Raw genomic sequence first — 21,355 nt, 5'->3', positions numbered from 1 at the left:
ATTTCCTGGAGTGTATAAGGGATGGTTTTCTAGACCAATACGTCGAGGAACCAACTAGAGAGCTGGCTATCCTAGACTGGGTGTTGTGTAATGAGAGAGGATTAATTAGCAATCTTGTTGTGCGAGGCCCCTTGGGGAATAGTGACCATAATATGGTAGAATTCTTCATTAAGATGGAGAGTGACACAATTAATTCAGAGACTAAGGTCCTGAACTTAAAGAAAGGTAACTTCGATGGTATGAGACGTGAATTGGCTAGGATAGACTGGCGAATGATACTTAAAGGGTTGACGGTGGAAAGGCAATGGCAGACATTTAAAGATGACATGGATGAACTTCAACAATTGTACAGCCCTGTCTGTCGTAAAAATAAAATGGGGAAATCACTCAACCATGGCTAACAAGGGAAATTAGGGATAATGTTAAAACCAAGGAAGAGGCATATAAATTGGCCAGAAAAAGCAACAAACTTGAGGACTTGGAGAAATTTAGAATTCAGCAGAGGAGGACAAAGGGTCTAATTAGGAGAGGAAAAATAGAGTATGAGAGTAAGTTTGCAGGGAACATAAAAACTGACTGCAAAAGCGTCTATAGATATGTGAAGGGAAAAAGATTAGTGAAGACAAATGAAGGTCCCTTGCAGTCAGAATCAGGTGAATTTATAATGGGGAACAAAGAAATGGCAGACCAATTGAACAAATACTTTGGTTCTGTCTTCACTAAGAAAGACACAAATAACCTTCTGGAAATACTAGGGGACTGAGGGTCTAGCGAGAAAGAAGAACTGAAGGAAATCCTTATTAGTCAGGAAATTGTGTTAAGGAAATTGATGGGATTGAAGGCTGATAAATCCCCAGGGCCTGATAGTCTGCATCCCAGAGTACTTAAGGAAGTGGCACTAGAAATAGTGGATGCATTAGTGCTCATTTTCCAACATTCTATAGACTGTGGATCAGTTCCTATGGATTGGTGGGTAGCTAATGTAACCCCACTTTTTAAAAGAGAGAGAAAACAGGGAATTATAGACTGGTTAGCCTGACATCAGTTGTGGGGAAAATGTTGGAATCAATTATTAAAGATATAAAGCAGTGCATTTGGAAAGTAGTGACAGGATCGGTCCAAGTCAGCATGGATTTATGAAAGGGAAATCATGCTTGACAAACCTTCTAGAATTTATTGAGGGTGTAACAAGTAGAGAGGACAAGGGAGAACCATGGATGTGGTGTATTTGGACTTTCAAAAGGTTTTTGACAAGGTCCCACACAAGAGATTAGTGTGCAAAATTAAAGCACATGGTATTGGGGATAAGGTATTGACGTGGATAGAGAACTGGTTGGCAGACAGGAACAAAAGAGTAGGAATAAGCTGGTCCTTTTCAGAATGGCAGGCAGTGACTAGTGGGGTACTGCAAGGTTCAGTGCTGGGACCCCAGCTATTTACAATATACATTAATGATTTAGACGAAGGAATTGAATGTAATATCTCCAAGTTTGCAGATGACACTAAGCTGGGTGGCAATGTGAGCTGTGAGGAGGATGCTAAGAGGCTGCAGGGTGACTTGGACAGGTTAGGTGAGTGGGCAAATGTATGGCAGATGTAGTTCAATGTAGATAAATGTGAGGTTATCCACTTTGGTGGCAAAAACAGTAAGGCAGAATATTATCTGAATGGTGACAGATTAGTAAAAGGGGAGGTGCAACGAGACGAAGGTGTCATGGTACATCAGTCATTGAAAGTTGGCATGCAAATACAGCAGGCGGTGAAGAAGGAAAATGGCATGTTGGCTTTCATAGCGAGAGGATTTGAGTATAGGAGCAGGGAGGTCTTACTGCAATTGTACAGGGCCTTGATGAGACGCCACCTTGAATATTGTGTGCAGTTTCGGTCTCCTAATCTGAGGAAGGACATTCTTGATATTGAGGGAGTGCAGCGAGGGTTCACAGGACTGATTCCCGGGATGCCAGGACTGATATATGAAGACAGACTGAAATGACTAGGCTAATATTCACTGGAATTTAGAAGAATGGGAGGGGATCTCATAGAAACACAACATTCTGACAGGATTGGACAGGTTAGATGCAGGAAGAATGTTCCCGATGTTGGGGAAGTCCAGAACCAGGGGTCACAGTCTAAGGATAAGGGGTAAGCCATTTAGAACCGAGATGAGAAACTTCTTCACAGAGAATTGTGAACCTGTGGAATTCTCTACCACAGAAAGTTGTTGAGGCCAGTTTGTTCGATGTATTCAAAAGGGAGTTAGATGTGGCCCTTACGGCTAAAGGGATCAAGGGCTATGGAGAGAAAGCAGGAATGGAGTACTGAAGTTGCCTGATCAGCCATGATCATATTGAATGGTGGTGCAGGCTCGAAGGGCCGAATGGCCTACCTCTGCACCTATTTTCTATGAACAAGGTGGATAAAGGGGAACCAGTGAATGTGGTGTATTTGGACTTCCAGAAGGCATTTGACAAGGTGCCAATAAAAGGTTACTGCACAAGATAAAAGTTCACAGGGTTGGGGGTAATAGATTAGCATGGATACAGGCTTGGCTAACTAACAGAAAACAGAGTGTCGGGATAAATAGTTCATTCTCAGGTTGGCAATCAGTAACTAGTGGGGTGCCGCAGGGATCAGTGCTGGGACCCCAACTATTTACAATTTATATTAATGACTTGGATGAAGGGAACGAGTGTAATGTAGCCAAGTTTTCTGATGATACAAAGATGGGAGGAAAAGCAATGTGTGAGAACAAAAAAAACCTGCAAAAGGACATCGACAGCCTAAGTGAGTGGGCAAAACTTTGGCAGATGGAGTATAATGTTGGAAAGTATGAGGTTATGCACTTTGGCAGAAAAAAAATCGAAGAGCAAGTTATTGGGGTAGAAATTACGATGTCCCTGTCCCATACGGAGTGTCTACGCAACCGGGAAGGCATCAGAAAAGCCGGTTTTCAGCGCGCAATGCACACGTGCTGAAAACTGGCTTTTCCGATCTGTCAAGCTATCGTAGACATCTCAGGAGCGAAGACATTTCTTGGGCAAGATTGCGAAATTTACGCATATCTTGCCCGGTAAATGTCCTCAAATATCTTGCGCCTGATAAAAGCAGGCGCATAGCCTACTTTTACAGGCACAAGTGTTTTAAAACATACAAAGACACAATAAAATTAAATTATAAACACAAACTGTTGTGTATCTGTAAAGCATGCATTCCCATGTTCCGCCACCAGGGAGTGCATCTTCTGAAGTCCCAAGGGATGCTGGCTATAAGCTCTGTATATAAGCTGGCGCCTAAGGCCTGTTCCTCACTCTGGAGTGTCTTAATAAAGACTGAGGTCACTGTTACTTTAACCTCCCTGTGTGCAGTCTCATCTGTGTTAGGAACACAATAACTGGCGACAAGTATACGAATCCATCGCAAAGTGCAGCAAACTGTGGGCATCCTGGAGAAGTTCTTGGAAAGTGAGGACTGGGAAGCCAATGTCGAACGGCTAGACCAGTACTTTGTAGCCAACGAGCTGGACGGAGAATGAAGCGCTGCAGAAAGGAGCCTTGTCACGGTCTGCGGGGCATCGACCTAAAGCCTCATGAAGAATCTTCTGGCTCCGATGAAACCCACAGATAAGTCGTATGAGGAGCTGTGTACACTGGTTCGGGAGCATCTTAACCCGAGGGAGAGCGTGCTGATGGCGAGGTATCTGTTCTATAAGTACCAGCGATCTGAAGGTCAGGAAGTGGCGAGCTACGTCGCTGAGCTAAGGCGACTTGCAGGGCAATGCGAGTTTGATGGTTACCTGGAGCAAATGCTCAGAGACTTTTTTGTTCTGGGCATTGGCCACGAGACGATCCTCCGAAAATTTTTGACTGTAGAGACACCAACCCTCAGTAAAGCCATTGCGATAGCATAGGCGTTTATGTCCACCAATGATAACACCAAACAAATCTCTCAGCACAAAAGTGCTAGCAATGTTCATAAATTAACTGGAACTGTGTTTACGAGCAGAAATGTACAGGGCAGAAACCATGAGTCTGCAACTGCCAGCAGGCCTCAGGAGACCCAGATGACTCAGAGTCCGCAACAAAGGATGAATGCAAGGCAATTCACACCTTGTTGGCGTTGTGGAGGCTTCCATTCAGCCTATTCATGCCGCTTCAAAGGGTATGTTTGCAAGAGCTGTGGAACAATGGGGCACCTCCAACGAGCTTGCAAATGAACTGGAAGCTCTGCAAAACCTGCTAACCACCATGTGGCAGAGGAAGATCGGTCCATGGTGGATCAAAGCAATTTCGAGCCTCAGATGCTGAAGTACATGGGGTGCACACATTTTCGACGAAATGTCCACCTCTAATGCTAAACATAAAATTGAATGGCTTACCCGTAGCCATGGAACTGGACACTGGCACGAGCCAATCCATCATGAGTAAAAAGATGTTTGAGAGACTGTGATGCAACAAGGCACTCAGACCAGCCCTGAGCCCCATCCACACGAAACTGAGAACGTATACCAAAGAGCCTATCACTGTCCTGGGAAGCGCCATGGTCAAGGTCACCTACGAGGTCACGGTGCACGAACTGCCACTCTGGATTGTCCCGGGCGATGGCCTCACATTGCTTGGAAGGAGCTGGCTGGGCCAAATCTGTTGGAACTGGGATGACATCCGAGCGCTATCACATGTCGATCAGCCTTCATGTACCCAGGTTCTTAACAAATTTCCTTCCCTTTTTGAGCCAGGCATCGGAAACTTTTCCGGGGAGAAGTTTGGTCCCAGAGGCACGACCCATTCACCACAAGGCATGAGCGGTACCTCACAGGCCCAATACCCACTACCTAAGGCAATCGACCTATTTGCGACGCTGGCAGGAGGCAAGACGTTCACCAAGCTCGACCTGACTTCAGCCTACATGACGCAGGAGCTGGAGGAGTCTTCGAAGGGCCTCACCTGCATCAACACGCACAAGGGACTGTTCATCTACAACAGATGCCCATTTGGAATTCGGTCGGCTGCAGCGATCTTCCAGAGAAACATGGAGAGCCTACTCAAGTCGGTACCATGCATGGTGGTTTTTCAGGATGACATATTGGTCATGGGTCAGGACAGCATCGGGCACCTATAAAACCTGGAGGAGGTCCTCCAGCGATTGGATCACATGGGGTTGCAGCTGAAGAGATCAAAATGCGTCTTCATGGCAACAGAAGTGGAGTGTTTGGGGAGAAAAATCGCGGCGGACGGCATTCGGCCCACAGACGCCAAGACAGAGGCTATCAGGAATGTGCCCAGGCCACAAACGTCACGGAGCTGCGGTCATTCCTGGGACTCCTCAACTATTTTGGTAACTTCCTACCAGGGTTAAGCACCCACTTAGAGCCCCTACATACGTTATTGCGTAAAAGTGAGAACTGGGTATGGAAAAAAAACAAGTAATTGCTTTTGAGAAAGCCAGAAACATTTTCTGCTCCAACAAACTGCTTGTATTGTATAACCCGTGTAAAAGACTTGTGCTAACATGTAATGCATCGTCGTACGGAGTCAGGTGTGTATTACAACAAGCTAACATTGCAGGGAAGTTGCAACCTGTCGCCTATGCCTCCAGGAGCATGCCTTCAGCATGATTGAGAAAGAGGCATTAGCGTGTGTGTTCGGGGTAAAGAAAATGCATCAGTACCTGTTTGGCCTCAAATTTGAGCTGGAAACCGATCACAAGCCCCTCATATCCCTGTTCGCTGAAAACAAGGGGATAAATACTAATGCCTCAGCCCGCATACAAAGGTGGGCACTCGCGCCATCAGCGTATAACTATACCATCCGCCATACTCTCAGTTGGCTACCATTGCCCACCACGGGGGTGGAAATGGCGCAGCCTGCAAACTTGTTGATGGTGGCGCAGCCCGCAGACTTGTTGATGGTCATGGAAGTGTTTGAAAATGATAAATCACCTGTCACGTCCGCCAGATTAGGACTTGGACCAGCCAAGATCCTCTGCTGTCCCTAGTAGAAAAACTGTGCACTGCATGGGAGCTGGGCCAGCATCCCCGTTGAAATGCAAGAGCTAATCAAGCCGTTCCAGCGGCGAAAGGACGAGCTGTCCATTCAGGCAGATTGCCTGTTGTGGGGTAACCGCTTAGTGCTACCCAAAAAGGGCAGGGAGACATTCATCTCGGATCTCCACAGCACACACCCGGGTATAGTAATGATGAAAGCAATAGCCAAATCCCATGTGTGGTGACCTGCTAACGACTCTGACTTGGAGTCCTGTATACGGCAATGCAGCGTGTGCGCTCAGTTGAGCAATGTGCCCAGAGAGGCACCACTAAGTTTGTGGTCCTGGCCCTCCAGATCATGGTCGAGGATCCATGTCGACCATGCGGGCCCGTTTCTCGGTAAACTGTTCCTGGTGGTGGTGGATGCTTTTTCAAAATTGATTGAATGTGAAATAATGTCGGGAAGCACCGCCACCGCTACCATTGAAAGCCTGAGGGCCATGTTTGCCACCCACGGCCTGCCTGACATACTGGTCAGTGACAACGGGCCATGTTTCACCAGTGCCGAATTTAAAGGATCCCAGCATCCCTTGTGTGCACTGTATAGAAGCCGGCCCCTAAGGCCTGTTACTTACTCTGGACTGTCTTAATAAAGACTGAGGTCACTGTTATTTTAATCTCCCTGTGTGCAGTCTCATCTGTGTTAGGAACACAACACACACCATCCCCACTATGGTAAGTTTATTTTTAACCTTTTTAAAAAAATATTGGGAAAATATTTTATTTTTATAAGACATAATAACTTTAATTTCAATTAATTTTAAATGTGTGGTCTGTTTTTTATTTTTTATTATTTTGTGTGTTTGGTTTTGTTCCCATTAATGGGAACCTGTGAAATACTTACCTGATTGGCTGAGCAGTCACATGTGACTGCATCTTCCGCATGGGAACCCTCCGGACGGGAGGGCGCTTCGCAGTGCGGGAAGAGAAGGCCTTCCCACCGGAATCCAGGGCGCCTCCTAGACCACCAGGTAGATTCGTAAAAATTCTCCAGCGAGGAGGCAATTGCCCGCGGGAAGACCAGGAAAGGAATTTCTGGGCCATTATTTAAATGGAGAAAAACTGCAAAGTGCTGCAGTACAGCGGGACCTGGTGCATGAAACACGAAAGGTTAGTATGCAGGTACAGGAAGTGATCAGGAAGGCCAATGGAATATTGACCTTAATTGGAAAGGGAATGCAGGGAAGTCTTGTTACAGTTATACAGGGTATTGGTGAGGCCACACCTGGAATACTGCGTACAGTTTTGGTTTCCATATTTAAGAAAGGATATACTTGCTTTTGAGGCAGTTCAGAGAAGGTTCACTAGGTTGATTCCGAAGATGAGGAGGTTGACTTATGAGGAAAGGTTGAGTAGGTTGGGCCTCTACTCATTGGAATTCAGAAAAATGAGAAATGATCTCATCGAAAAGTATATGATTGTGAGGGGGCTTGACGAGGTGGATGCAGAGAGGATGTTTCCACTGATGGGGGCGACTAGAACTAGGGGGCATGGTCTTAGAATAAGGGGCCGGCCATTTAAAACTGAGATGAGGAGGAATTTCTTCTGAGGGTTGTAATTCTGTGGAATTCTCTGCTCCAGAGAGCTGTGGAAGCTGGGTCACTGAATATATTTAAGGTGGAGATAGACAGATTTTTGAGCAATAAGAGAGTAAAGGGTTATGGTGAGTGGGCAGGGAAGTGGAGCTGAGTCTATGACCAGATCAGCCATGATCTTATTGAATGGTGGAGCAGGCTCGAAGGGCCAAATGGCCTACTTCTGTTCCTCTTTCTTAAGATCAGTTGAAGCCTCATCCGCACACAACACGTGTACGTTTTCTTCACGCTGTGCAATGTTTTTTCAGGCTGTGTTACTGGTTAAAGTTCTTTCCACAGTCAGTGCACTGGAACACTCTCACTCGGGTATGAGTGTGTCTTGGTGTTTTTCTAGTCACACTGATGTTTGAAATCTTTTCCCTGCGAGACTCTTCCCCCTGTGAGACTCCTCCCCTGTAAAATTCCACATTCAAAGGCCAATGATATTTAGGTCCGGATGAATCGGGTGATTGTCAGATCTTGATATGATATTTGTTTTGAGTTTCCTGTCTGCAGATCTTATGCTTCTAACACCCAGTAAAATGAGTTTACAAAAGCCACCACTAAGTACGTGATAGAAATTTAGAACAGACAATTCTAGTTTTTATGGACTATTATCTTGTATAGTTCTCTGAAAGTTGTAACTCCTCATCCCACACATGCTCCCTTCTCCCTGTATTGAAATCAAAATCCATCATATCATCTCCCAACAGATTTTTCCTCCTCTTCCAGATTTCTTTCCTGACTCTGGCCGGGTTCAGTTCTACACTCACTGGTTCTCCCTCTCCTCCCCAGAAGGTGCTGACTCTGGAATAAAAGCAGAAAATGCTGGAAATCTCAGCAGGTCAGACTGCATCTGTGGAGAGGAAGCAGAGTTAACATTTCGGGTCGATGACCCTTTGTCAGAACTGGAGAGTGTTCGAAAAGAACAGATTCTTCACACACACTGAAAGGGGGAAGGGAAGAAAGAACAAAAGGAAAGGTCTGTGACACGAGAAATTAGAGAGACAAAAAGGATGATGGCCCATATTCAAATGGTAATGCCAGGAGTCAGAAAAGCATTAGTCAAGATAGGGTGTGAATGGTGGGATTATGACCAACTGCCATTAGAGACAAGGAGAAAAAAGAACAGGTTAGATTCAGAATAAAGCTCCTTCTTTGCATCTACCCTGTCAAGCCCCCTCCAAATCTCATATATTTAATTAAGATCACCTCTCATTCTTATGAAGTTCACTGAGTACAGGCCTAACCTGCTCAACCTTTCTACATAACACAATCCCTTCATCTCAGGAATCAACCTCGTGAACCTTCTCTGAACTGCCTCCAACACAAGTATATCCATCCTTAAATAAGCTGGAGAAATACCATCAACGATGTGTCGCCGCAAGATCTTGCCAACGTTAGCGTCCTCGACCAGGCCAACATCCCCAGCATCGAAGCACTGACCACAATCGACCAGCTCTGCTCGCATTGTTCGCATGTCTGACACGAGACTTCCAAAGCAAGCACTCTACTCGGAACTCCTACACGGCAAGCAGGCCCCAGGTGGGCAGAGGAAACGTTTCAAGGACACCCTCAAAGCCTCCTTGATAAAATGCAACATCCCCATCGACAGCTGGGAGTCTCTGGCCAAAGACCGCCCGAGGTGGAGGAGGTGCATCCGGGAGGGTGCTGAGCACCTCGAGTCTTGTCATCGAGAGCATGCAGAAACCAAGTGCAGGCAGCGGAAGGAACATGCGGCAAACTAGTCCCACCCACCCCTTCTCTCAACCACTGTCTATCCCACCTGTGACAGACTATAATTCCTGTATTGGACTGTTCAGTCACCTAAGAACTCACTTTTAGAGTGGAAGCAAGTCTTCCTCGATTTCGAGGGACTGCCTCTGATGATGATGATTACACTTGTCTCAGCAGTGAGATGCAGGCGCCGAAAGTCCCGCCCCTCAGGTTCCCAGATTGGTTGGAGGTCCCACCGCCACCTCCAAGCTCCACTCACTCTCACCATTGGTCGGCGCTCACGTCAGTCACTGCCGTGGTGTAGATCACGTGGCCCAGTCCGGCTCCCTGCAGAAGACAACGTGCTAAGGCCGCTCAATCCGCACAGCTCGGTGCCGGGGGAAGCTTAGACGCTACAGTTTGTATTTTCTTGTTATTTATCTACCCACCTGCACTTCCCTCCGCTACTTATATAAAAAAACTCATAGAACTCACTTTCCTCTGCTAATCCGGGCTCTCTGGCGGTGTGTGTGCTGAGCATGCGCGGTGCGGGCTGGGCGCCTGTGGAGCAGGAGAGGGCGGGGCCATGGGGCGCATGCGCGGTGTCAGCCACCACTCAGATTGTGGGTATTAGAATCAGAGAATGGTGAAATCTCAGGGAGGCCATTCAGCCCATCGAACCCGTACCGGCCAACAAAGCTTTCCTGCCTGATCCCACTTTCCAGCTCTTGGGACAATCGCATAAATAGAAGAACAGTTTTTGTTGGATTTATAGTCCTTGTTTTGAGGCGGTCAGCTTGTTCCATTTTAAGTTTGGTGAATTATATATACGTGTATATTGTACCAATTTATTGAAACATTCAGGTACCGCAATAGTTTTTTCCTTTCGAAACGTGTTTTTTTTGGTTTGTGCCTTTCCAAGGTGACTACACGGCTGCAAGCAGGCAGAGATTATGTAAGAAATGTAAACAGGCCTATGTAACCTGAGCTTTTCCCCTAAATATTTGTGTACTCAATTTGGCTGCCGTTCCGAGCCATTCAATACTTTTCCACTTTTTCCCCTCTTTTCCTTTTCCTCCCTGACCATTCTCCCCTGTCATCATGCCTCTTTTCATCTCTCTTCTATCGGATACTCTGCCCTCCCAAATCCCTACCCCAATCCTTCATTACTCTTTGACCTTCCTACTCTCCTGCCACCATCCGGCCCATCGTGCCCATGCTGACTGACAAAGCTATCCCGCCTAATCCCACTTTCAGCTATTGGTCTGTAAGTTACAGCTCTTTAAGTGCATATCTAAGTACTTTTTAAATATGGTGAGGGTTTCTGCCTCTACCACCCTTTCAGGCAGTGAGTTCCAGACCCCCACCACCCTCTGGGTGAAACAATTTCCCCTCAAATCTCCTATAAACCTCCTTCCAGTTACTTTAAATCTATGCCTCCTCGTTGTTAACCCCTCCGTCCTATCCACTCTATCTAGGCCTTCATAATTTTATACACCTCAATTAAATCATCCTTGGCCTCCTCTGTTCCAAGGAAAATAACCCCAGCCTATCCAATCTCTCCTCATAGCTAACGTTTTCCAGTCCTGACAATATCCTTGTAAATCTCCTCCCCAAATGCATTACCTCACACTTTTTTCCGGATTTAATTTAATTTGCCACTTTTCTGCCCAACTGATCTAACTGGAGCTTTCCTCTTCACTGTCAATCACACAGCCAATTTTTGTATCATCTACAAATTTCTACATTTAAGTCTAAATCATTAATATATACTACAAAAAGTAAGGGATTTAGTACTGAACCCCAGTAGAGATATTCTTCCAGTCACCAAAAACTCCCCTCAATCGTTACCCTTTGCTTCCTGCCACTGAGCCAACTTTGGATCCAATTTACCACTCTCCCTTGGATCCCATGGGCTTTTACTTTTTTGATTAACCCACCATGTGGGACCTTGTCAAAAGCCTTGCTAAAATTCATGTAAACTAGATCAAATGCACTGCCCTCATCGACCCTCCTTGTTACCTCCTCAAAGAATTCCATCAAGTTAGTCAGACACGACCTTCTCTTGACAAATCCATGCTTATTGACCTTGATGAATCTGTGTCTTTCTAAATGACGGTTTATACTGTCCCTCAGAATTGATTTCGGTAATTTGCCCACCACCAAGGTTAAACTAACTGGCCTGTAATTGCTCAGTTTATACCTTTCTCCCTTTTTGAACAATGGTATAACGTTCAGCCATGAACTCATTGAATGGCGGTGCAGGCTAGAAGGGCCGAATGGCCTACTCCTGCACCTATTTTCTATGTTTTCTATGTTTCTATGTTAGCAGTTCTCCAATCCTCTAGGACAAATCCTGCAGCCAGGGAGGTTTGGAAAATAATGGTCAGAGCTTCTGCAATTTCCTCCTTTACTTCTCTTAACGGAGTAACTATTTGTACTAAGTCTCTCTTCTGCGCATGTGTTTCCTGATGCATGCGCAGAAGCGAGAGTTAGGACAAATATCACCGACTCTGCCCCCACCCCCAGCGCAATTCCCACTAACCCTTTTCTGCGCATGCGACCTCCTCTCCCATCCCCCTCCATGTCTCCGATCCATCCAGAAGCAGCCCCGAGGCCCGAGCAGCCGAACGTATCCTTCACGCATCCGCTGAGCCCCAAGTGGGCTGCAGACCCCGAGCCACCCGGGGAGAGCGAGTCTACGGGGGAGAGAGAGACACAGGTGGGGGGGAGTGGAGGGGAGAGAGGGAACTCGTAAGACGGATCTTCCAACCCTCTGGTGGGTGCAAGCTTGGTTCGTGTGTTACAAGGGGCATCGTTGGAGTGGATGAAATCCAGAAATCACTACACTGTCACTATTCACTTCATACCCAATAAGCACGCACACAATGTCCTATCAATGGCGGGGGGGTGTAAAGTCATGCACTTGCGCTTGGGTAAGGGACTTCAGCTGGGGGAGGGATGCCCTTGCGGTGGGCTAAGGGAATTCGGCTGTGGGAAGCAGCACATGTGCAGGGGTGAGGGACTTCAGCCGGGGGAGCGATGCACTTGCGCTGGGGTAAGGGACTTTGGCTGGAACTTGGTGGCATTTGGGGAGATCTATCCTCTGTGGCTCTGAAGTCAAAATGGATCGAATTACAAATTGGAAAGTTAATCTGAACTTGGGCTGGGCGGTTCCAGTTACACATTCCAGAGGGACTTCAGGGTGTGGTTTATCTTCCAAGGGGACCAATTAGCAATAGATCATGTGATAATGGAGAGCCAATCAGAGAAACGGCTGCCTTTCAGTTAGTACAAATAAACGCATCGTTTTAATAGCCTAGGATAAATTTCATCCGGTCCTGGCGATTTATCTATTTTCAAGGATGCTAAACTCCTTAATATTTCCTCCCTTACTATGTTTATCCCGTCCAATAATTCACCATCTTCCTCCTTAACTTCAACGTCAGCACCGTCTCCCTCTTTTGTCAAGACAGCCGCAAAGTATTCATTTAGTACCTTACCAACATCCTCCGCCTCCACATATAGATCACCATTTTGGTCCCTAATCGGCCATACTCTTTCCTTAATTATCCTCTTTCTCTTTATGTAATTGTAAAACATCTTTGGGTTTTCTTTGATTCTACTTGCCAGTACTTTTTCATTACCTTTTTTTGCTTTCCTAATTGCTGCCTTAAGTTCACCCCTGCACTTTCTATACACTTCTAGGCTTTCCGCTGTACTGAGCTCACGATATCTGATATAGGTTTCCCTATTTTGTCTTATCTTACCCTGTATGCACCTTGTCATCCAGGGGGCTCTAAATTTGGCAGTTCTATCCTTTTTCTTTGTGGGAACATGTTTATCCTGAACTCCATGTATCTCTACCTTGAATGCCTCCCACTGCTCTGACACTGATTTACCTTCAAGTAATTGTTGCAAGTCCACTTTTGCTAAATCATTCTCAGCCTAGTATAATTGATCTTCCCCCAAATTTAAAAACCCTTACTCCTGTTTTGTTTTTGTCCTTATCCATAATTATGCTAAAACTAACTGAATTATGATCACTACCACAAAATGCTCTCCCACTGATACTCCTTCCACCTGTCCAGCTTCATTCCCTAACACTAAATCCAGATCTGCACCCCCCCCCCCCCCCGCCTACTCTTTTTGGGCTTGCTTGCTACATATTGGTTGAAAAAAGTTCTCCAGAATGAATTTTAAGAATTCTGCACCCTCCCTGCTACACCCTGGCTTGAGCAGTGGTGCAGCAGGGAGAGATTCATATTCCTGGGGCATTGGAACCGGTTCTGGGGGAGGAGAGATCAGTACAAATCGGACATTCTGCATCTGGGCAGGACCGGAACCAATGTCCTAGGGGGAGTGTTTGCTAATGCTGTTGGGGAGGAGTTAAACTAATATGGCAGGGGGATGGGAACCAATGCAGGGAGACAGAGGGAGACAAAAAGGAGGCAAAAGCAAAAGACAGAAAGGAGATGAGGAAAAGTGGAGGGCAGAGAAACCCAAGGCAAAGAACAAAAAGGGCCACTGTACAGCAAAATTCTAAAAGGACAAAGGGTGTTAAAAAAACAAGCCTGAAGGCTTTGTGTCTTAATGCAAGGAGTATCCGCAATAAGATGGATGAATTAACTGTGCAAATAGATGTTAACAAATATGATGTGATTGGGATTACGGAGACGTGGCTCCAGGATGATCAGGGCTGGGAACTCAACATCCAGGGATATTCAACATTCAGGAAGGATAGAATAAAAGGAAAAGGAGGTGGGGTAGCATTGCTGGTTAAAGAGGAGATTAATGCAATAGTTAGGAAGGACATTAGCTTGGATGATGTGGAATCTATATGGGTAGAGCTGCAGAACACCAAAGGGCAAAAAACGTTAGTGGGAGTTGTGTACAGACCTCCAAACAGTAGTAGTGATGTTGGGGAGGGTATCAAACAGGAAATTAGGGGTGCATGCAATAAAGGTGCAGCAGTTATCATGGGTGACTTTAATATGCACGTAGATTGGGCGAGCCAAACTGGAAGCAATACGGTGGAGGAGGATTTTCTGGAGTGCATAAGGGATGGTTTTCTAGACCAATATGTCGAGGAACCAACTAGGGGGGAGGCCATCTTAGACTGGGTGTTGTGTAATGAGAGAGGATTAATTAGCAATCTCATTGTGCGAGGCCCCTTGGGGAAGAGTGACCATAATATGGTGGAATTCTGCATTAGGATGGAGAATGAAACAGTTAATTCAGAGACCATGGTCCAGAACTTAAAGAAGGGTAACTTTGAAGGTATGAGGCGTGAATTGGCTAGGATAGATTGGCGAATGATACTTAAGGGGTTGACTGTGGATGGGCAATGGCAGACATTTAGAGACCGCATGGATGAACTACAACAATTGTACATTTCTGTCTGGCGTAAAAATAAAAAGGGAAGGTGGCTCAACCGTGGCTATCAAGGGAAATCAGGGATAGTATTAAAGCCAAGGAAGTGGCATACAAATTGGCCAGAAATAGCAGTGAACCCGGGGACTGGGAGAAATTTAGAACTCAGCAGAGGAGGACAAAGGGTTTGATTAGGGCAGGGAAAATGGAGTACGAGAAGAAGCTTGCAGGGAACATTAAGGCGGATTGCAAAAGTTTCTATAGGTATGTAAAGAGAAAAAGGTTAGTAAAGACAAACGTAGGTCCCCTGCAGTCAGAATCGGGGGAAGTCATAACGGGGAACAAAGAAATGGCAGACCAATTGAACAAGTACTTTGGTTCGGTATTCACTAAGGAGGACACCAACAACCTTCCGGATATAAAAGGGGTCAGAGGGTCTAGTAAGGAGGAGGAACTGAGGGAAATCTTTATTAGTCGGAAAATTGTGTTGTGGAAATTGATGGGATTGAAGGCCGATAAATCCCCAGGGCTTGATGGACTGCATCCCAGAGTACTTAAGGAGGTGACCTTGGAAATAGTGGATGCATTGACAGTCATTTTCCAACATTCCATTGACTCTGGATCAGTTCCTTTCGAGTGGAGGGTAGCCAATGTAACCCCACTTTTTAAAAAAGGAGGGAGAGAGAAAACAGGGAATTATAGACCGGTCAGCCTGACCTCAGTAGTGGGTAAAATGATGGAATCAATTATTAAGGATGTCATAGCAGTACATTTGGAAAATGGTGACATGATAGGTCCAAGTCAGCATGGATTTGTGAAAGGGAGATTATGCTTGACAAACCTTCTGGAATTTTTTGAGGATGTTTCCAGTAAAGTGGACAAGGGAGAACCAGTTGATGTGGTATATTTGGACTTTCAGAAGGCTTTCGACAAGGTCCCACACAAGAGATTAATGTGCAAAGTTAAAGCACATGGGATTGGGGGTAGTGTGCTGACGTGGATTGAGAACTGGTTGTCAGACAGGAAGCAAAGAGTAGGAGTAAATGGGTACTTTTCAGAATGGCAGGCAGTGACTAGTGGGTACCGCAAGGTTCTGTGCTGGGGCCCCAGCTGTTTACATTGTACATTAATGATTTAGACGAGGGGATTAAATGTAGTATCTCTAAATTTGTGGATGACACTAAGTTGGGTGGCAGTGTGTGCTGCGAGGAGGATGCTATGAGGCTGCAGAGTGACTTGGATAGGTTAGGTGAGTGGGCAAATGCATGGCAGATGAAGTATAATGTGGATAAATGTGAGGTTATCCACTTTGGTGGTAAAAACAGAAAGACAGACTATTATCTGAATGGTGACTGATTAGGAAAAGGGGAGGTGCAACGAGACCTGGGTGTCATGGTACATCAGTCATTGAAGGTTGGCATGCAGGTACAGCAGGCGGTTAAGAAAGCAAATGGCATGTTGGCCTTCATAGTGAGGAGATTTGAGTACAGGGGCAGGGAGGTGTTGCTACAGTTGTACAGGGCCTTGGTGAGGCCACACCTGGAGTATTGTGTACAGTTTTGGGCTCCTAACTTGAGGAAGGACATTCTTGCAATTGAGGGAGTGCAGCGAAGATTCACCAGACTGATTCCCGGGATGGTGGGACTGACCTATCAAGAAAGACTGGATCAACTGGGCTTGTATTCACTGGAGTTCGGAAGAATGAGAGGGGACCTCATAGAAACGTTTAAAATTCTGACGGGTTTAGACAGGTTAGATGCAGGAAGAATGTTCCCAATGTTGGGGAAGTCCAGAACCAGGGGTCACAGTCTAAGGATAAGGGGTAAGCCATTTAGGACCGAGATGAGGAGGAACTTCTTCACCCAGAGAGTGGTGAACCTGTGGAATTCTCTACCACAGAAAGTAGTTGTGGCCAATTCACTAAATATATTCAAAAGGGAGTTAGATGAAGTCCTTACTACTCGGGGGATCAAGGGTTATGGCGAGAAAGCAGGAAGCGGGTACTGAAGTGCATGTTCAGCCATGAACTCATTGAATGGCGGTGCAGGCTAGAAGGGCTGAATGGCCTACTGCTGCACCTATTTTCTATGTTTCTATACCTTTCAAACTAATTCTATCCCAGTTAATATTGGGGTAATTGAAATTCCCCACTATTACTGCCCTATTGTTTTGACATTTGTCAGAAATGTGTCTACAAATTTGCTCTTCTATCTCCCTCTGACTGTTTGGGGGTCTATAGTACATCCCCAGCAGTTTGATCGCATCTTTCTTGTTCTTTAGTTCTACCCATATTACCTCATTTGGTGATCCTTCTAACATCATATCCCTCCTCACAGCTATAATTGTTTCTTTAATCAATATTGTGACCCTCCCCTCTCCTTTTTTATCCTCCTCTCTACCTCGCCTGAAAGCCCTGTAAACAGAAAAGTTGAGCTGCCATTCCTGCCCTTCTTTCAGCCATGTCTCAGTAATGGCTATAATATCATACCCCATGTGTCTTATCTGTGCTCTCAGCTCATCTGCCTTATTCCCTGCATTAAAGTATATACCATTTAGCATTGCCAAACTGGCTTATTGTCTAATTTCTAACCTTTGTTTCCTCTGCCTTCCAAACTCGCTTACTAATTTTCTGCCTTCCATTTCCAGTTTGGCTTCTCTCCCTTCAGACAATGCTCTCAGGTTCCCATCCCCCTGCCAAACTAGTTTAAATCTTCCCCAACAGCACCAGCAAACCCCCCTGCAAGGATATTGATCCTGGCTCTTAGGGTGCAACCCGTCAGGCTTGTACGGGTCCCACCTCCCCCAGAAACGATCTCAATGCCTTAGGAATCTCCTGCACCATCTCTCCAGCCACGAATTCATCCGTTCTATCCTCCTATTTCTGTACTCACAAGCCCGTGGCATTGGAAATAATCTGGAGATTACTACCTTTTGAAGTCCTGCTTTTTAATCTCTCTCCTAGCTCCCTAAGCTCCGCCTGCAGAAACTCATCCCTCTTTCTACCTATGTCATTGGTACCGATATGGACCACGACCTCTGGCTGTTTACCCTCCCTCCTTAGAATGTCCTGCAGCCGCTCAGTGACATCCTTGACACTGGCACCAGGGAGGCAACATGCGATCCTGGAGTCACGTGTGTGGCCGCAAAAACGCCTGTCTGTCCCCTAACTATCGAATCCCCTACCACTATTGCTCACCTGCTCTTATTCCTGCCCCCCATACAGCTGAGCCACCCGTGGTGCCATTGACTTGGCTCTAGCTGCACTCTCCAGACGAACCATCGTCCTCACAAATATACCCTCAGGGGACTCCTGCACTATCTGCCTAGTCCTCCTCTTTGTCTGTCTGGCGGTCACCTCTCTGCCTGCACACTCTTAAGCTGTGGGGTGACGACCTTCAGAAACGTGCTATCCATGAAGTTCTCAGCCTCACGGATGGACTGTAGTGACTCCAGCTGCCGCTCAAGCTCCGAAACATGGAACTCGAGCTGTGGTAGCTGGTGACATTTCCTGCGGACGTGGTCGTGCAGGCGTTCTATGGGACTGAGCTGCCCTGCCCTGCCTCTATTAGATTAATTAAATAAAGTTTTTCGAGTAACCCCCTGGCCATAGTTAAAGACTAAAAAACAGACGGAAAAAAACAGTGATACTCACTGGCCCCGAACCTGAATAGCAAAGAAAAACTACCTGACCTTTACCAACTATCTTGTGACATCGCTCCTTGTGCTTTTTCTCCCTCGCTGCTGCCGGCGAGTCTGGGTCTCGCTCGCTGTCCTTAAAAATCTCGCTGTCCTCGCTCAGGCTCCACATCCTTGTAAATCTCCTCTGTACCCTCTCCAGTGCAATCACATCTTTCCTGTAATGTGGTGACCAGAACTGCACGCAGTACTCTAGCTGCGGCCTCACCAGTGTTTTATACAGTTCACGCATAACCTCCCTGCTCTTGTATGCTATGCCTCGTTTAATAAAGGCAAGTATTCTGTGTGCCTTCTTAACAACCATATCTATCTGGCCTGCAACTTTCAGGGATCTGTGGACATGTACACCAAGGACCCTTTGTTCCTCTACATTTCTCAGGTTCCTACCATTTATTGTGTATTCCCTTGCCTTGTTAGCCCTCCCCAAATGCATTACCTTGCACTTCTCCAGATGGATTTCCATTTGCCACTGTTCTGCCCACCTGACCAGTCCATTGATATCTTCCTGCAGTCTACAACTTTCTTCTTCATTATCAACCACACGGCCAATTTTTGTATCATCTGCAAACTTCTTAATCATACCGCCTACATTCAAGTCTTTCAACCAACTGTGCAGCCTGAAAATCAGCTTCACTGCCCCTGGGCTGGGAAAATGGGACATGAGGCAACATTCTCCCTCTTATCCATTTCTAAACTCCTTTTACAGTGTTTTAGAAGTGGAGCATTTACAGACAGGAAGCTCAGACCAAACATCACGTCAAGATCTGACAGAGTCACATCATTCATCAGGACCTGAATATCATCGATCTTTGCACATGGAAGGAGAGAGCAGCAATCACAGCGTGGACAAACCGCATACGTGTTCCGGTTGTGGAAAGGTATTTGTTTATCCATCCCAGCTGCGCAGACACCAGCGTGCTCACACTGGGGAGAGGCCATTCACCTGCTCCATGTGTGGGAAGGGATTCACTCAGTCATCTAACCTGCTGAAACACCAGCGAGTTCACACTGACGAGAGACCGTTTAACTGTTCTGACTGTGGGATGAGCTTTAAACGGTCTGGGGATCTGAAGAAACACCAGCGAGTTCACACTGGGGAGAGGCAGTTCACCTGCTCCCTGTGTGGGAAGGGATTCACTCAGTCCTCCAACCTGCTGAGACACCAACTTATTCACACAGATGAGGAGAGACTGTTTAAATGTTCTGACTGTGGGAAGAGCTTTATAAGGTCCGCGGATCTGAAGCAACACCAGCGAGTTCACACTGGAGAGAGGCCGTTCACTTGCTCAGCATGTGGGAAGGGATTTTCTCGGTCATCCACCCTGCTGACACATCACCGAGTTCACACTGGGGAGAGACCGTTTAAATGTTCTGACTGTGGGAAGAGCTTTATAATGTCCAGGTATCTGAAGATACACCAGAAAGTTCACACTGGAGAGAGGCCATTCATCTGCTCCATGTGTGGGAAGGGATTCACTCAGTCCTCCAACCTGCTGGCTCACCAACTTATTCACACAGATGAGAGACTGTTTAAATGTTCTGACTGTGGGAAGAGCTTTATAAGGTCCGGGGATCTGAAGAAACACCAGCGTGCTCACATTAGGGAGAGGCCGTTCCCCTGCTCCGTGTGTGGGAAGGAATTCCCTCAGTTGTCCCAGCTGCTGAGACACCAGCGAGTTCACAATGTCCTGTAGCGCAGGGCCCTGCAGACAGCTGGGGCGACAGGAACCACGAATGGATAATTTTTTTTTATTAGTTCATGGGATGTTGGTGTCGCTAGCAAGGCCAGCATTTATTGCCCATCCCTAATTGCCCTTGAGAAGGTGGTGGTGAGTCGCCATTTCAGAGGGTAGTTAAAAGTCAACCACATTGCTGTGGGTCTGGAGTCACATATAGGCCAGACCAGGTAAGGATGGCAGATTTACTTCCCTAAAGAAAATCCGGTAATTTCATGGCCACCATTACTGACTAGCTTTATTTAATGAACTGAATTAAATTCTCCAGCTGCCGTGGTGCGATGTTTCACAGCATATCTCCCATTCATTTCTCCCTGATGTGGCTTCCCCTTAAATACATCTCTGCTATTCGCCTCAACCACTCCCTGCAGCAAGTTCCACATTCTCACCACTCTCTGGGTAAAGACATTTCTTCTCAATTCCCTGCTGCCATAATTAATGACTATCTTATATTTATGGCCCCATAAATACGAGAAATTCTGTTAAGCTGACCAGTATGTTGTACTTTGTCTTTTTTTGGTGAATGAAACATTACTGAGCTCCTGTACCCGTGTTATGGGATAAAATGCCAGACAAGTAAAGGCCCAACGTCTGGGTGTGAATCAATAATAACCTCCCGGACCATATAGGTGTGATAACCTGTGGTTATAGTCTGGTCACAGATGGACAAAATTCCCCGAATTAGCAGGAGTTCAGGAGGCGGTCAACAGACGGGTCTAAACAATCCAATTTCCTGAGCGGACCAAGCTTTGTGTATAAGAAAAGGCCACTTAAGCCGTTGTCAGTTGGAACAGATGCAAGAAGATGGCGCGCGAATCCAATTTACTTCTATTCTCCAGATTGAGGGAATTATCACCCGATCTGTGTTGTGCAGCGCTCTTAATAAACCCTGGAGAGACAATTTGTGTTTTTGTGAGCTTGAATATCTGGTCTCTCTAACTCTGGATTATTAGAATTAACCTCAGTGTCCACATTGTGACTGCGGTGGTTCGGTTCCACTATTCCTGATGCCTGTAATCACATCGTGGACTGAACCATGTTAATTAAGGCAAGTGGGGTTTGTGGATGTTAAAACCCAAATAACTGGGCTGGATTTTAATATTCTGTCTAAATAAATCAGCTTTGTTTGATACACAGTTATTGAGTCTGTGTTTCTGAGATAGGGCAAGAGCTAACTGATGACTTGTTGCAGACCTTATCTGTTCTCTCAATATCAATGC

At 46.1% G+C, this 21,355-nt stretch overlaps 1 pseudogene; it reads left to right on the top strand.

The window, feature by feature from the left end:
- The window catches only part of LOC139228647 (zinc finger protein 585A-like), a 74,924-nt pseudogene extending 54,831 nt beyond the window's left edge, over positions 1–20,093 (top strand).
- The last annotated feature ends 1,262 nt before the right edge of the window (positions 20,094–21,355 follow it).

The sequence above is a fragment of the Pristiophorus japonicus genome, chromosome 2 (genome assembly GCF_044704955.1).
Source record: "Pristiophorus japonicus isolate sPriJap1 chromosome 2, sPriJap1.hap1, whole genome shotgun sequence".
In the NCBI taxonomy this organism is placed as follows: Eukaryota; Metazoa; Chordata; class Chondrichthyes; family Pristiophoridae; genus Pristiophorus; species Pristiophorus japonicus.
This window is presented reverse-complemented; position numbering and strand designations above follow the sequence as displayed.